Source organism: Triticum aestivum, chromosome 7B (assembly GCF_018294505.1).
Source record: "Triticum aestivum cultivar Chinese Spring chromosome 7B, IWGSC CS RefSeq v2.1, whole genome shotgun sequence".
Lineage (NCBI taxonomy): Eukaryota > Viridiplantae > Streptophyta > Magnoliopsida > Poales > Poaceae > Triticum > Triticum aestivum.
In genome coordinates, this window is record NC_057813.1 from 132,160,293 (window position 1) to 132,177,248 (window position 16,956).

The following is a 16,956-nucleotide window of genomic DNA, read 5'->3' on the forward strand; positions in this document are numbered from 1 at the left end:
TACTCGGAAGAATCGCAACTTCTCCACAAAATTGCTAAAAACACCTGCCCCACGGTGGGCGCCAACTGTCGTGGTTCTAAGTCTGACAGTAGAGTGGAGGGTAGGTATGGAGAGGCAAGGTCCTAGCTATGGAGAGGTTGTAAACACAAGGGATGTACGAGTTCAGGCCCTTCTCGGAGGAAGTAAAAGCCCTACGTCTCGGAGCCCGGAGGCGGTCGAGTGGATTGTATGTATATGAGTTACAGGGTGCCGAACCCTTCTGCCTGTGGAGGGGGGTGGCTTATATAGAGTGCGCCAGGACCCAAGCCAGCCCACGTAATGAAGGGTTTAAGGGACATTAAGTCCAAGGCATTACTGGTAACGTCCCACATAAAGTGTCTTAACTACCATAAAGTCTACTTAACTATAGGCCGTTGCAGTGCAGAGTGCCTTTTTGACCTCCTGGTAGTCGAGTGAGTCTTCGTGGTCGAGTCCTTCAAGTCAGTCGAGTGAGTCCCTCGTTAGTCGACTGGAAGGTGACCTCTTCTAAGGGTGTCCTTGGGCAGGGTATTTAGATCAGGTCTGTGACCCTACCCTAGGTACATGACTCCATCAAAAGCTGCGGTAGATATCTGGAAGTGTCAATACTGGTGCAATTGTCAAGCGTTTCTTTAACTTAGTGAAACTTTTCTCACAGTCTGTAGTCCATTCAAACTTCTTATCCTGTTTGAGCAGCTCTGTTATGGGTTTAGCAATCTTGGACAACCCTTCAATGAAACGGTGGTAGTATCCGGCTAATCCAAGAAAACTCCGGATCTGAGATACGGTTGCGGGTGGCAACCAGTCGAGCACATATTTTACCTTGCTTGGGTCCACGGCTATACCATCAGCGGATAGCACATGCCCGAGGAATCCAACTTGCTTGAGCCAAAACTCGCATTTACTAAATTTGGCGTATAACTGATGCTCACGGAGTCGTTGTAACACTGCTCGGAGGTGTTCCTTATGCTCTTCTTCACTTCTTGAGTAAATGAGTATATCATCTATGAAGACGACCACGAACTTATGGAGGAAGTCCATGAATACTTTATTCATCATGTGCATGAAGAAGGCGGGGGCGTTGGTGAGGCCAAAAGACATGACTGTATATTCATAGAGACCGTAGCGAGTGGTGAATGCGGTCTTGGGAATATCCTCCTTTTTAATTTTGAGCTGATAATATCCAGTCCGTAAATCGATCTTGGAGAACACCTTGGCTCCACTGAGTTGATCAAACAAATCATCAATTCTTGGTAGAGGGTATTTGTTTTTTATTGTGACATCATTCGCCTGTCGGTAATCCACACACATGCGGAGGCTGCCATCTTTCTTGTCCACGAAAATAGCAGGTGATCCCCATGGTGAGGAATTAGGGCGGATATACCCTTTTTGGAGCATTTCATCAAGCTATTTCTTTAGCTCCACTAATTCTGATGACGGCATTCGATAACATTTCTTGTGTATTAGTGTGGTTCCGGTCACAAGATCTATTGCAAACTCAAGCGCTCGATCAGGTGGCATGCCTGGCAATTCTTCTGGGAATACATCAGGAAACTCGCTGACCACCGGAATTAATTCCAATTCAGCCATTCCTAGGAAGCCCATCTCCTTGGAGGGTATGTTCCTACGAGCAATAAATTTTGTAGTTTGTCCCTCTTGGCTGGTCAGGTTGACTTCTCGGGTCACACAATTTATGCACACTTGGTAATGAGTCAGCCAATTCATACCCAAGATAACATCCAACTTATCAGACTCAATAAGCATGAAAGAGGTTGGAAAACAGAACCCGTTGATATTGACTTCCAGATTGCGGCAGACTAGATTGCTTCTGATTAGAGATCCCGGGGTTTGTACCAGCATATTCTTGCCCAAAAGCGAACAATGAAATTTGTTTTGGGCAACAAAACTCCAAGAAATAAAAGAGTGGGAAGCCCAGAGTCAAATAAAATTACTGCAGGTATGTTATTAACAGGGAACATACCAATGACGACTTCGGGATTCTCTTGGGCTTCGTCAGCGAAAATGTGATGAACGTATCCCGTGATGTCGTGCCGATTTGGGCATGCCTCCAGATAATGGACTTGTGGCTTGAATGTAGCATCGGTCCAGTTGTTCTTGGGACACTGTTTGGCATAATGTCCGGTTTGTCCACAACTATAACAAGAATTGTTGCGCAGGCGATTCTCTAGAACTGGGTTGAGCACGTCATTCTTGACTTGGGTGGTGGCCTTGTTAACATTTTGTTGCCAATTGGGCTTGTACGCTACATGAGTCGGCTGCCAGGTACGAGCCTTCTACACTGGCTGCATTTCCTTTCTTGGCTCAAACTTGCGCTTGTGATCATTATTGACGGGCTTAGTGTCTGATACAAGCTTGTGTTCCCTTTCAGCAATAAAAGCCTTGTTTACCAGAGTTTGGAAGTCTGGGAAATCGAACATATTGAGAGCACAACAGAGTTGCGGGTTTAATCCACCAAGGAACCTGTCCATCTTTCTTTCCTCAGTGGCCACGTCATATTGAGAGTAACGTGACAGGTGATTGAATTTTTGCAAATATTCTCCCACAGACTGACTTCCTTGGAGGAGCGCGAGAAACTCACGCTGCTTAGTCTTCATAATTCCCGTAGGGATGTGATATTTCCGGAATCGCTCCTTGAATCTTGACCAGGTAATTTCTTCATCAGCAATCCCCATGGCTTTTTCATTTTCCCACCATATAGCAACAGCACCTTCAAGATAATGTGTTACAAATGGAACCTTATCCCCTTCATCAGTGCGAGCAACCTCAAGCTTCTTTTCCATAGTTCTCAGCCAATCATCTGCATCCAAGGGATCAGTGGCCTGACTGAAACTGGGAGACTTAGTCCTTTGAAAATCAGATAACTTGGAGTGATGGCCGGGCTGATTTCCATTCTGTCCAACCATAGCTTGAATACTTCTGAATATTTCCATCAGATCATTATTTCGTCTTTCCTCGAACATACGCATAATTTGCTTGGTGGAGGGCGGATTTAGCAGTGGAGGCGGTGGTGGAACATACGGCTCGGGTGATTGTCTTGCCTGTCATGCGGAACACCGAACAGGAGAACCCTCGCGAACGTTGCTACTGCAGCCTCCCCGTGTCATCCTAATATGATTTTTTCAAAGTCAACGCAACTGAGATGAGAAGCATTCAAAAATAAACCATGGAGAAACCAGCAACAAAAATCTGAGTAAAACCGAAATGGCAAAGAAAATGCGACGAATAAAATAAAGTCCAACATGATTATACATAGACTCATACATGAAAGATAACAACATGCCAGATCCAACTACCCTCATACATGAAACGAAACATCATGACTCATACGACTACACCCATACTCCATCCTGACGACTACGAATACTCAGAAGCTCTACTGCTCTGCGGGTGCTGCGGGGTCCTCTCCTGAAGCGGACTCGGATCCTGAACTGGCAGGATTAACTGAGACCTCCGGGTTAAAAGTGACACGACGATGCTGCCTCGAGGGCTCTCCCTCTGGGGCAGGTGGAGGGTGAATCATCGGGGCTACATGAGTGGCGAGGAGGGAAACCCACTCAGCAGGAGCACTAAGTGGACTCACAGTCGTGGTGCCCGAGCTACTCGGATGAGTAATCGGGGAAACAAGGGATCTAGAACTGGCAGGAATATAGGGAGTAAATCCTACAGATGGTGGAGTAGTGACTGAGCTAGCAGAGACTAAAGCAGAGGCTAAAGCAGTATGGGCACGACTCGGCTCACGGGCCAGCTCGTAGATCCGAAGATAGCTAGCAGTGATGTAGCGAGAAAGGTGGCTAGCTACACTATCAGACTCCGGATCAATGACAGGGAAACAGACACGGCCATTATCGTGGAGAGAAGGATAGTAATGGAAACCTGGGTGGTTCTGCATCCGGACCTCGTTGTAGCGGAGCTCAACAAGTACCTTGAATGCAGCAAACTGGACAGCCTGAGAAGCGGTAGAAGCATAGCTGCTTCGAGAGGTACAAGTGTAAGAGCTGGAGTCGGAACTGGTGCGCAGAGTAACCATGGCGTGATACTCATACACCGAGTCAGCTAGGCGCTCCTGGTACACACGATAAACTGGATCGTCACCGTGAGGGTACAGCCACACCACACGTCACAAAGGAGATGCGACGACGTGTACAGCATCAGCTGCAACTGGCATGGATACAACACCGGAGCCATCTACACTCACAACCATTAGCAAGTTAGCATAAAAATAAAATCAATGCATGCAATGCAACAACCAACTACAAATGTTACCGGCACTCAGCTACAACTCGTATCTAACATCCAGTTAACTCGGCTTAGTCTAGCAGGGCCTACAGTCAGCACGGCTCTGATACCAAGCGTTGTGGCACCCCGGCTCAGAGCGACCGGTTTACCTTGCATTACCAGCCCAGAGACCTTGTCTTCTGGCAACACACAACAACTTGGTATAGAAAAACAACCGCTTTATTCATACTAGCGGAGCATAGTTTATATTACAACAGATAGCAAGGCCAAGCAGCACACACGGTGCGGCTGAACAATATGTACATTATTTAGTGAACATAAAGGGGCCTCGATCATGACAACTACGCGGCAGCGGAACAACATCGTAGTGCAACTCCATAGCACGGGAACACCGATGTGGACACGATCTAGACTCGAACAACATTCCTTTCCAATGAGACTTTCCTGAAATCTGGCATGACACGCCAGGTCAGTACATTGAATGTACATCCAAGCTCACAACAAGCATAAACATAATGACAAACAATATCATGATATTTAACCATTTAACAACAAAGCAACAATATATCCAACATGCTGTGAATATGCTCAACTGGTACTCGTCCCATGGACTGGCTTACCGAACATGATCATTTCCAGACCACAAACATGATGATCTCAAAAACAAACTTGTGATCCTTACGGCGATCACAACCTGACCAATACATGGCCCGTGATCCTTACGACGATCACAACCCGACCAGTACATGGCCCATGATCCTTACGACGATCACAACCCGACCAATACATGGCCCCACTCAACACGATGGCCTCACTGCCATCCTCAGTGCAAACTTAGTGTGCATATTTGTTAAGTGTTGACCCATGGTGTACCCTACTTTCGAGCGTGTCCGTAACCTTGGACTCGGCTATCGATAGATTAATACACTCTGCAGAGGTTAGTACACTATACCCACACTACGGAACCCATGGCCTCGCACTCCCATTCGGGTGGACCAACGGCATTCCGATGAAACCACTTCATTGTCATGACACTCTCCCGGCCACTCCGACTCAGTCCCCATCGGGCTAGTCCTGGGTGGCCCCGTGTCTACCTCCAGACACTTGGACCACCGTCGTGGCCACGATCCACTCTGGGACCCGGTACCAAAACTTAACTTAACAACGGGCTCACAAGGTTATGCCTGCTTACTGGGCCAGGGTACAACACGCCCATAACCTTCCCTAGATGGAGGCACCGACTAGAGGCACGACAATGAAACGCATTTAAGGCCGTCCCATACCGGCAAATGTGGTTGCATTGGGAAAAACTCGTTTCATCGGCACCATGACCCGGTCAACAACATATTCACATTGAGGTACTTATCAGGTTCAACTTAAAGTGAAAATAACCGGTGTCATAATGCCATGCATCACTAACACATGCATCACATAACCATGAAAATAACTAAATCAACCACGCTCCCACGGAGGCATCATCAACTCAAGATACTTCTCTTGCTAAGATCAAACCTCACTTAAACCAGAATCATTTCTAGAAATCTCATCATTTTTCATCATGCAAGAATAATAATTAAACTAATTATTAACCTCCATGACCATATCATTTATTCATTACTCATAACTAAGTTCTTGTTAGCTTATTAACAAGATTTACTTCAAACTTTCTGTAAATCAAGCATTTTAACATGACAAGCATCTAACAGAATATAATTATCACATAAATAATTTAAATGCATGAATAATCATAAGTTCAAGTAGGAAAATCACAAAGATTGAAGTGGCACTATGAAAATGTTACTGTGGCTTGCCTTAGTGCTGATGAGGTTCACAAATCTCCTAGTGATCCTCAAGACAAGCTTGCTCTTCTGAAAATAAATAAAACCTCAAAAAGAAAACATCAAGAAACCTTATGAAAATTACCAGAAAATCTAGTCAGCAAGGAAAAATCCCATCTTTTGGGTGCTGTTAGATTTTTGGATAAAGAACACAATGAAAAAAGAATCAATGCATTTGGACTTATAGATAAAAAGTTACGGCTGTTTGAAGTTTCCTGGATTTAAATGAATTTGAAATAAAAATAAACAAATTGGGGGGTGACGTTGAAGGCATAAACGCCCAGGGCGCCCCCACTCATACCGCTTCGCGCGCGTAATGAGTGGCTGACTAGCGGGCCCCGCTAGTCAGGCCAGAAGGAGGGGAGAGGGAAACGGAGGGAGGCGGCGCTTCGCCGGAGCACACACCGGCGACGAGGGTTCTTGGGGTCAAACGAGAGGGGGGAGGGGTCGAAGGAGAAGAAGGTTGCGCACCTGCCCGTAGCCGTAGAGTGGCTAGAGGTGACCGGACGGTGTCGGAATCATCCTCTCCAGCGGAGGCAGAGGGCGGAGGTTGCTGGAGATGAAGATGACGGCGGCTCGGGGCGGCTCGAGGGGCTCCAGCGGGGTGAAACAGCCTCACCGAAGAGTGGCGAAGGCCCTGGCAGGGTCGCCCTAGCCTGGGAGGGGCTGGAGCTGCGGGGACGATCCGATGGGGATCGCCGGCGAGCTCGAGCTTCGGGACGGCAGCCCGGGGCGGGCCCGGCCGGGCTGCGGCTTCTACAAGTTTGTGGAGGGTGTGGGAGTAGTTGCGGGTGCTCGAAGAGGCTGGGGGTGGCGACATTTATAGGCGGGCGGCGAGGAGGGTTCGGGCTCCACCGAAGGACACATGTCCACGGCGCCCAGCAACGAACGGCGCCAGAGAGAGAGGGGGAAGACGACGGAGGTCACGCAGGAACTATTTGCGGGCACGGATGAGCACATGAGCTATGGGGAAAGTGACAAGCACAGTGCACTGCGCACTGTGTCATTGGCCGGACCGTGCCCGTGCTCGCTGCGGCGAGCTCCAGCGTCGGCGAGCGCCAGGGGGGAGTTAAGGGGGTGGTGACGAGGATGGTGGCGAGGTGTGGCATGCTTGGGCCGGCTGGGCAGCAAGCACACGCTCAACAGAGCGCTAGGCGGCACGCAGAGCACGTGTTTTGCATGCCAGCACGCCCGGACGAACGCGGTCACTGTGTGAACCGTGACATCAGGCCACCCTAAGCGCTAACCATGATGTCTGGCGTGTAGTCCTTAGTAAATTGAAGTGTTACCAAGGTTTGGCTTGGATCCAGGTGCAGTAGAAATGGATTTGTACTGCTGGCAAGTTTCTGGATAGTAACTTTGGAGATTTGTTGTGGTCAAACCACTGGGAGTTAAGGGCTGAGCTTTGGGGGTTTACTTACACTTACTAAGGTAAATAGGCACAAGAAAAACCAGCTACAATGGAGCTAGTAAAAAGGTAGTTGGTGTAGAAACTGCCATTTCTGTCCAGAAATGAATTTATTTTCTGTAGCCAAAATATTCCAAAGAGTGATGAAATATTTTTGCTTAGAAAGGTGCCCTAGGGTCCAAAGAATAATTGGGATTTTTCTCACGATTTTTGGGGCAAGAAAAATTAGGGTTGCTTTGGAGCACAAAGGGCTAACTAGGGTTTTGGAAGGCAAAATGAATATTTTTCATTTAAGAAAAATATTCCAAGCAATATTTTGAGATGATCCCGAGGTGGAATAATGGTTTTGATGAGGAGAGGGAGCACTTGGGTGAAAATCAAGGGGTACCCAAGTTGTTAAGTCCAAATGAAATGATTCAAAAACTCCAAATTCAAAACCAACTCAACTAAAAACTAGGCAAAGAAAAGAGGGTAAAAACCAGACTGTCACAGTTGGATGAAGATCCTACGTCTCCTAACCCTTCTTCTTCCTCTTCTCTGATTCTTCACATACAGAACACCACACGGGCCGCTGGCCGGACCACCGGCCCCCACCGCCTATGTTCCTCCGCCACCCCCACCCCCACCCCCTCCCCAACCCCCACCCGTGTTGAGTTTTCTTCGTTCGGCGAGGCCCCACAACCACCCGAGCCCCTTCATTCGCACCAGCGAACTCCGGCGAGCTCTAAAAAATCGATTGACCCAATTTTGAAATTTAGTCTACTGTGATTTAACTAGTGTGGAATATAAAAGGGGAAAACCATAAGCATTGGGAGTATAGTGTTGAGCGTGCCATGGCGGATCTGAAGGTGGAAACCGGAGAAAGGCAACTTTGCAACCAAGACAAGAAATCAGAGTAAAGCAGTGTCAATCTATTTTCTTGCTGTGATAAATAAGTTGAGCAGATACGAAAGAGTACCGCCTCTGGTGCGGCGCCGTGTACGCATCTGCTGAGAATTTGACGGTGCTGCGGTAGCGATGGCTGTCGGCAGCATGGAAGCAGATCTAGGAGGGTAGACGGTGGCGGTGGGGTGCGGTGGACGAGACGGCCATAGGAGCGGGCCGGCAAGGTGGATGACGGCGGGGATGAAGCGAGAGGACGGGATGCAAGGATCCCGATCCGAAGCCGTGGATGAGAGAGGTTGATCTCTTGTAATGGACGGCGGCATCGGGGTATCAGCTCCGGCATGGTGGAGGAGGACGGGGTGCATGGGGTGGCAGACGGCGGCGGACGGAGGAGGGTGGGGTGGAGAGGGTGTTTTGGCACCCACGGAGTACGAATGGGGAAAAGGGAGGTAGAGAGGAAGGGGGGACCATGTATTCAGGGCGCGCTTGTCTCAAATGCAAGAAAATTTACAAACTTAGCCCCCGTTTCAAATTCGTACAACATCACAACAATATTAGTCGGTTGGGGATAGGACGGTAATCTCGCATACACCGAATATTTGCCGACGAGAGTTTGTTTTTGGCGCCCATCGTGTATGAATACGAATCGGGGAGGGAGTCGATTTCGGCCGAGGACACACTCTATTTTGGCGCCCACCGTGTATGAATCCGGGTGAGAGGCGGTTATGTCACGTTTGGGTGAAATTACAAACCTACCCCTATTGAAACCTATAGAAATCCAGTAGATAGGCTTTGTGTGGCAGGGATAGGCAGTAGTAATTTCCATATCGCAGGTTTTGGTTTCGGGCGGTTACTGCGACTTTCCCCGATTCGTTCAAATTTTCCAAAGTGCACGTTTACCGTGCCAACTCAATTTGAATCCCGTTTGTATTCTATTTTTTCGGGCAGGATCCATTTTCAATTGGAATTACATTCTATATACATCATTTTTTTATATATACTTTCAAAAGCACAACAAAGAATTCTGCTCCTTTATATGTATAATATGATTTACAAATACAATGATCTCAAAATCTTAAGGTTGGATTCGAAAAAATTTAACCAAATTATGTTCTACTAAAATGTATGGATCAGTAATATCTACATATTAAATAACATAGATGCGCGTGAATTCATATGAGTATGCATGTTTGATAGATCAATTTTGGTTCGAGTATGGATTACATGTATCATCATCTCGAATTCAAATATTTGAATACCTTTTTTGGTCACTCCTTTCACGCCCATCTCTCTCGCATGCATGCTCCTTCAGGTAGCTATCACTCTCTTTTCTCCAGCTCACCCACACACTCACTTCATGTTTCTCATATCCTCGGAAACATGGTCTCTCGACGTCTCCCTTGAGAAGTGTCACACTCTCCCTATCATTATACATTACACGGTTTTCATTATCTCTCACGTCTATACTGTTCTCTGGTATCACTCGGAACCTAAGCTTTCTTTTTCACCGCCACACACACAGTCTCCACTTGTCTTTCACTTTGTCTTTCTCTCTATGGGATTATCTCACACACCCTATATGTCTCTACATATGACTCATACCACTAAAATTACTCTCTCTCTCTCTCTCTCTCTCTCTTGTAGACACAACATTTGTTACGGTCTCCTTTTCATCTCCATCCCAAACTGGCATTATTCATTTGTTTACGGATCAGACAACCCCCCTCTCTCTCACAGACACACACACACACACAACTCCTGCTTCCACTCCCCTTCCCGACTACCGTCTCTCTCACACACACACAAAACTCTCGCTTTCGCACCCCGACTCATATTGCTCTCACAAACATTTATCGACTGGCTAGCCTCTAGATAGGTTTATACACCCGCACACTCGTGCTTCCACTATCGCATACATGTCTCTCTCCCACTCCTTATATCTGTGTAGATTTTTCTTCCCTTCTTGAGGCACACCCTCTCGATCGTGCACACACACACTATCACCTCATTTTAAGCTGATACCTATCGCACACACACTCCTTGTGTGTTTGTCACACATGCACTATGTCCTCCTCCACTCTCCCTCTCTCTCACACACACATGGGCTTTTTGCAACAACTAGCAAGATGCCCATGCATTGCACGGAACATCAAGATGCATTTGTATGAGTAGTTTATCTTGTGGGGGAAAAGGCTAAATGAGGGAAGGCCTTATTTGCAAATGTGGAGAGGGGTGTGGGTATCTCTTTGCAAAATTGCCATAGTTTCCTTCCTATCTGTCAGATATAGATCGGACAACCTATATTGCAGGATGGCAGGCACACGATCATCACCGACAATGCTTTTTATAAGAGTAGGGATAAAAATAGAGTTGGTGATGATGGTGGGCCTGCCATCCTGCAATGTAGGTCGTTCGATTTATATCTAACGGATCGGAAGGAAAATATGGCAATTTACCCGCACTCTCACCACATTTGCAGATAAGGCCTTCCCTCGTTCATCCTTTTCTCCCATAAGATCTTGATGTTCCATGCAACGCACGGGCATCTTGCTAGTAAGAGTAGAAATTAGACATATACCACTTCTCGAATCTTGAAACCAACAACATTCCTCCCTTATCTCATTAAAACCGCCAAAGGAATATATTTTGAGTGAAACATAACATATTTTTAGTGATATACGTATTTCAAAACTAGACTTTTTTTCCTATCAAATCGGTGAATATGTATTAATCTACTTTGATCGTGTGGCAACGCATTGGCACATTGCTAGTAGTTATTATAATTTTTTGGACACCAGACAAACGATGGAGTACATATACGAAGAGAAGAGGCGCACCCATGCAGTCAGCCTCTCGCTGTCTCGCTCACATGAGTGTTACGTAAAGGCGACATTAACAAATAAACCCTAAAACCCTAGGTGCACGATTGCTGCATTCGCGGGTAACGGGTACGTGGTGGAGCACCTTTGTAGGAATAGTCAGCTCGCGTGATAATTTGATTCGTAGGAGTTGATGGTCGGGACCACAGGTGAACTACTTGGAGCGCGGTGGCTCGCCAGTTGCCATAGATCGAGTAGCCACGTTTAAAATATCGTTTTTTAGCGGGGTTAAGAGTTCTGATTTTCAATGGCGCGTTATATGTAGTAAGTAGTTTTTTGAACGATTGGTATGGAGCGAAAATGGAATTCATAGTACTACGTACCTCCTTTGCATATGGTTGTATGGGTTTATGTTACGAGATGTTGAACCTGGTAGTTCTAGGGAAAATACTATGGTTTACATTTAGATGCTGGTTTTTAGTAATGAAAATCGGAAGGGCACTTCTTTGATTAAAAAAACTACTACCTCCATTCTGGTTTACTAGTCCCCATCGTACTTTGGGTGAAAGTTTGTCCACGAATTTTACTTCTAAAATGTGAATGGAAAACAAGATTTTGTTATACCCAAACAAAAAAGGACTGGAGGGAGTGATTGCTCTGACACGGAAGCGACCTCTCATAGAGCAAGCATTGAACCGGCGCGTCGGCTAAGAGGGCCGCACTCGTTGCAGGCCCGGCTGAGCACGCCTCCTCGCTGCGTCCAACCAGCTTAAGACTGCCCCGCCTGCCTTCATTGAATCTGTGCATGTGACGACAACACGTCCTTCCGCAAGCCGACAGGCATTTTAGAACACAAAAAATGACTAAGATATAATTAATTTACGCATGGTCTTGACTTGTTGTGCTTGCACTGGTAGCAGGAACTAGTAGAGGTTTTTCTTTATTTATAACTCACCTCACATTTTTTTGGTTTTGAAGTGAATCATGGTTGTGGACATTATGTATGAATGTGCAGATATCTATGAACATGAGTTTGATGTGGAAGTTGAACATGGAATGTCGGGCTTGCGCGTGAACTATACCATGTCCAATGCTTCGTCTGTTATTGTTTGGAAAGTAATTGCTGTTATTACATTACCCAAAAAAATATTTTGTGCCACATCAGTAGATGCACGGACATCACAATAGGCATGTTGACTGGATAAACATTTGAACCTAGCTATTATGAAGGAAATTTTGTATTGACAACAGTTTTAGATAGCAGGAGAGGCCTAGCCTGCTCTGCCTCTACTAGCTTATTTGTGGCTTCTTCCATCTCTTCTTTGACTTGGGTCAAGAGAGCATCTGATTGCTCTTTTTGCTTCTTCAGGAACTCAGCTACATTCTCAAGGGCTGCTGCACGCTTTCTTTTAGCCTTTACTAATGCCATGAGGACACGAACAGTTGAAGACTCCACCTGGCTTGTGTGTAATGCAGCATCATCTGGGAATTTGCACCTTGTGTCTAATCCAGCATCATTAGGGAACTGGCACCTTGTGTGTAATCCAACCTCATTTTGGAAACATGATCTCGAGGTTGACCATAATTCCCTCCTCGCAGGAACTGCATCCTGACATGAAGTTACTTCTTTTTTAGATCAATACTCAGAGCAACCTAGATCCATTTAGTAGAAGCCAGATAAACAGAACTCGGAGAAGTGAATTCAAAAGGGAAAAAATATAAAAACAGACTACAAGGTGAGAACACCCACTTCCTACATCAAGCTAAAAACGATAGCATTAGGACGATTAAGACTCTTCTTATTACACATCGAAGAACACCAGGCTTAAGAGAAACAGAAACTACAACATATACACATCGAAGAACAGGAGGCTAAACGAAAGTAATTGAAAGGGTGTTACTTACCAAAGCTCGTTTTACAGGTTTGGTGCAGCTCCTCTTTAACTTGCCACGCTCCTTGAAGATGTCCCCAATATCCCGTGTTTGGTCTTCATTGCTCCTCTGCATGTTCGCACTTGTGGTTTTAAAATCTCAACATGGCAAGAAAAAGATACTACTAGTAATACTCGCGCATCTTGTGGGCAACATTAAAGCACTCGTCTTCCATGTTAGAGCATCTCCAACAGAATAGCAATGCGCGACGCTTTAAAAAAGCGTTTACAGTGCTGAGATGGAGAAGTAGAGACTAGAGAGTAGGGGATAGTTCTCAGCATAGATAGATAAAAAAAGATAATTCAACTACTCCTCGTCGTCCAACTTCTCCTCGGTGATGTCCTCCTCCAACGTCTGACTGTAGGCATGAAGATACCGATCGTCGTTGGATTCCCAGGGCAACGCTGCTCCTAGCCTCATGTTGAATTGAGCGTCCGCTTTTCGCCTACGCTTGTCCTCGCGATAGGCGGCTCGCTCTGCCCTCCTCTTATCCCTCTCCGCCCTCCTTTGCGCGTAGAACTCGCGCTTGTTGATGATGTCCTGCGGGAAGTGTTGGCGCCACAGTGCCATGGCTTCCTCGTCCATCTTGGCGATACCGAGATGGTGCTCGTGCCTCTGGTTGTCGCGACGATCCTCGTCGGTGCTAAGCCGCGGTAGAGGCGCGAGCTCCTGCGCTCGCTCCCCCGTCGACATGTTGGGGAAGTTCAATGTTCTATGAGGCCACCGGAGGCGCCACGCCGCCGCGTCGTACGCGCGGGCAGCCTCGTTGGCGATGTCAAAATTGCCAAGGCCGAGGCGCATCTCGCGGAACCGGATCTCGGCGAAGAAGCCATTGGAGGGGCGCGCGTGGACGCCGCGGTATCCCCAAGTTTCCTGGCAACGTGGCGGCATGGTGGTGCGGTGGCGGCGAGGCGAGAAAGAGTGGGGAGAGAGCGGTGGCGAGGCACAAAGCGGGGAGAGACTGGTGGCAAGGCACTAAGCGATGGGAGGGCGTTGGATTTTATAAAGCGCGTCGGACGCCGCGCGCCAAAACTAGCGCACGCCCGGCCGCTTTTTCCCACGCACGCGCAATCCTTTCCCGACGTCTCTGCTATGTCTACTCTCTTCTCTACTGTTATATTTATTTTATATTTAATATTTAATATTTATCTCTACTTCTCTACTGTCTACTTTTTTTTCTTATAAAAAACAGATTAGTTATGATGGTGTGCCTGCCATCCTGCAATATAGGCCGTCCAATTTATATCTGACAGATAGGAAGGAAACAAATGGGAATTTTGCAAAAAGATACCCATACCCCTCTCCAGATTTGAAAATAAGGCCTTCCCTCGTTCATCCTTTTCTCCCACAAGATAAACTACTCATACAAATGCATCTTGATGTGTGCAACGCATGGGCATCTTGCTAGTTCGAAAAAACTTTCCATCATTTGCCACACTACTTGTTGCAGATGAAAAACCTACCCAAGCACAGCGCGATACAGGAGCGATGCACAATTACAAGCTGATATTCTGTTGGACGATGGAGGTTGTAACCAATTACTTTTACGGGAACACTAGCACCCAGGAAATTTGAAGGGTAGGTATGAACAAAATTGGAACTGCACATGTACTGCTAAGTGATTCAATACACACATAACCAATCAAGGAGGAGAATTATGGTCGGCCTCTGTGAGTCATGGTCGGCAATGGGAGTCAGTTCATTGTCCACGACGGTGGTACTTCTGCGCTTGGCGTCGGCTTCCGGGAAGCAGATTCGAGACCGTGGAAGATGATGCCGGGGAAGAGGCTCCGTGTACGATGATGACGGTGGACTGGCTCCGGTGCGGCGTACGAGGTGGTCGATGAGGCAGATGCGCTGCGGTGGACGAGTGCGCCGATGTAAAGGGGAGGAGCACGAAGGCCGCGGTGCAGTGGAGAAGTCTATTTTGTGGTGGGGATAGTAAATGGGGAGTATTCAGGTGTAGTACTCTGGGTGCCGGGTGGGGTTGGCTGGGTAGGGTGAACCTGAAGTTACGAAAACAGCCCCCTACCAAGTGTCATCCGTAGGCCTATTATGAAGGCTATGATGGTAACTTCCCACTTCTCGAAGCAGGGTCGCGGGAGATTTTCCCGCCGACCTCAAAATTTTGTGACACTGAACTCCCCGTGTGGCGTGTTGAGTGATTGGGCTAAGCAACTAGCGAGTAGTAGTAGTAAACTCTGCATATTAGGTTTGATCGAAGTCAAACTTCCTAAAGTTTGACCAAGTTTATAGAAAAATATAAACATTTACCATAACAAATATGTATGATGTGAAAGTACATTCAATAATGAATCTCATGGTATTTATTTGCTATTGTGTATGTTAATATTTTTTGTTATAAGCTTTCTGAGAGTTTACAAAACTTGACTTTGACCAATGCTAATACGCAGACTTAAATAAAAACGGAGGGAGTACACATTTGTTTTCTTAGTTTGTAGTGAACTAATCATTTGTTGAAATTGTGAAATAAATATATTAGGCTATTGACTTTGAATGTAATGGTCTATACAATTCAATAGTTACAATCATTGTCGAATCCCAAGATGTATACAAGGTCTATAGTACTTCGCAACATGCTCAAACTCACATAATCCCAGTCAAATGAGAATCTAAATGCATTTCATAGTTATTACTTTGTAGGATGCAACAAAACCAACCATAACTCTACATCAGCCATTATAGAAGCAACATTTTGACATATCCCAATGTGTGAATGAAACATGCAGAGAGAGATATTGAAGATGGAGTAGATAGGGCAGGAAAGATTGTATGTATGTGGACGAGAGAGTAGGAGACAAACCTAACGAGAGAGAGAGAGAGATAGAGATAGAAAGAGAGAGGAAGAAGTTAGGTCTGTGAGAAAGATGGAGACATGTAATATACGTGAGATACATGTGCATCCGGATTCTGTATATGTGGAAGGAGAAGAGACAACATGTTTGATGAGAGAGCTGGAAAAACATGGACGAGAGGGGAAGGATCTCGTGGGTTGAGGGATTGATTATTTTGTGCGAAAGAGAGAGAGGGTGGGGGGAGGAGTCAGTCAGCCGTCGTCACATCACCCTGCTTCCAAATGGCCCCACATTCTCTAGCACGGTGTGGTCGCCGTCTTCGATCTGCTCGATGCCCTCTTTGAAGATTGAGGTGTTGTGCATGTTGGGGCGCAAAGAAGCACAAGCGAGTGGTTGCCGTATAACCTTGGATGGGGATGAATTGTGTGCTTGGGGGAGTATGTGTGTGTGTTGTGCTGTGTGTGTGTGTGTGTCAGATATTGAGAGAAAACAAACCTAAGTCGAGAAATGGGTATTCACGAAGAGATTGTGCGGGCCTTGAGGTGGGTAGGGGCCAGGTGAGGGTGTCAAAATGTGCGCATTGACGCATGTGTTGCATGCGAGCGTGCGAGGGACGGACGAATTGAGAGAGATGGTTGTTGTGTTAAGGATGCTCCTCTCTCTCTATGTCTCTCTCTCACACACACAGACACACACACAAAAACACACAAGTAAACTAGAAGACCATTCTCTCATGTATACACAACGTATCGCATCTGTCTATGTCTCACTCATGCATGATCATTTGCACATTCACACCTCTCTATGTCTGTATCACACGCACACCATCTCCACATTGCCCTTCCGCCACAACACACATATGGACACATACACACGTTCTCTCTTAGTCACACACACAAAATCAGTATTAAAAAAACTAGGGCGCACCTAAAACGTCCAAATCCAAATAAACACGAACTGGAGCTAAATTCAAATATATGGAA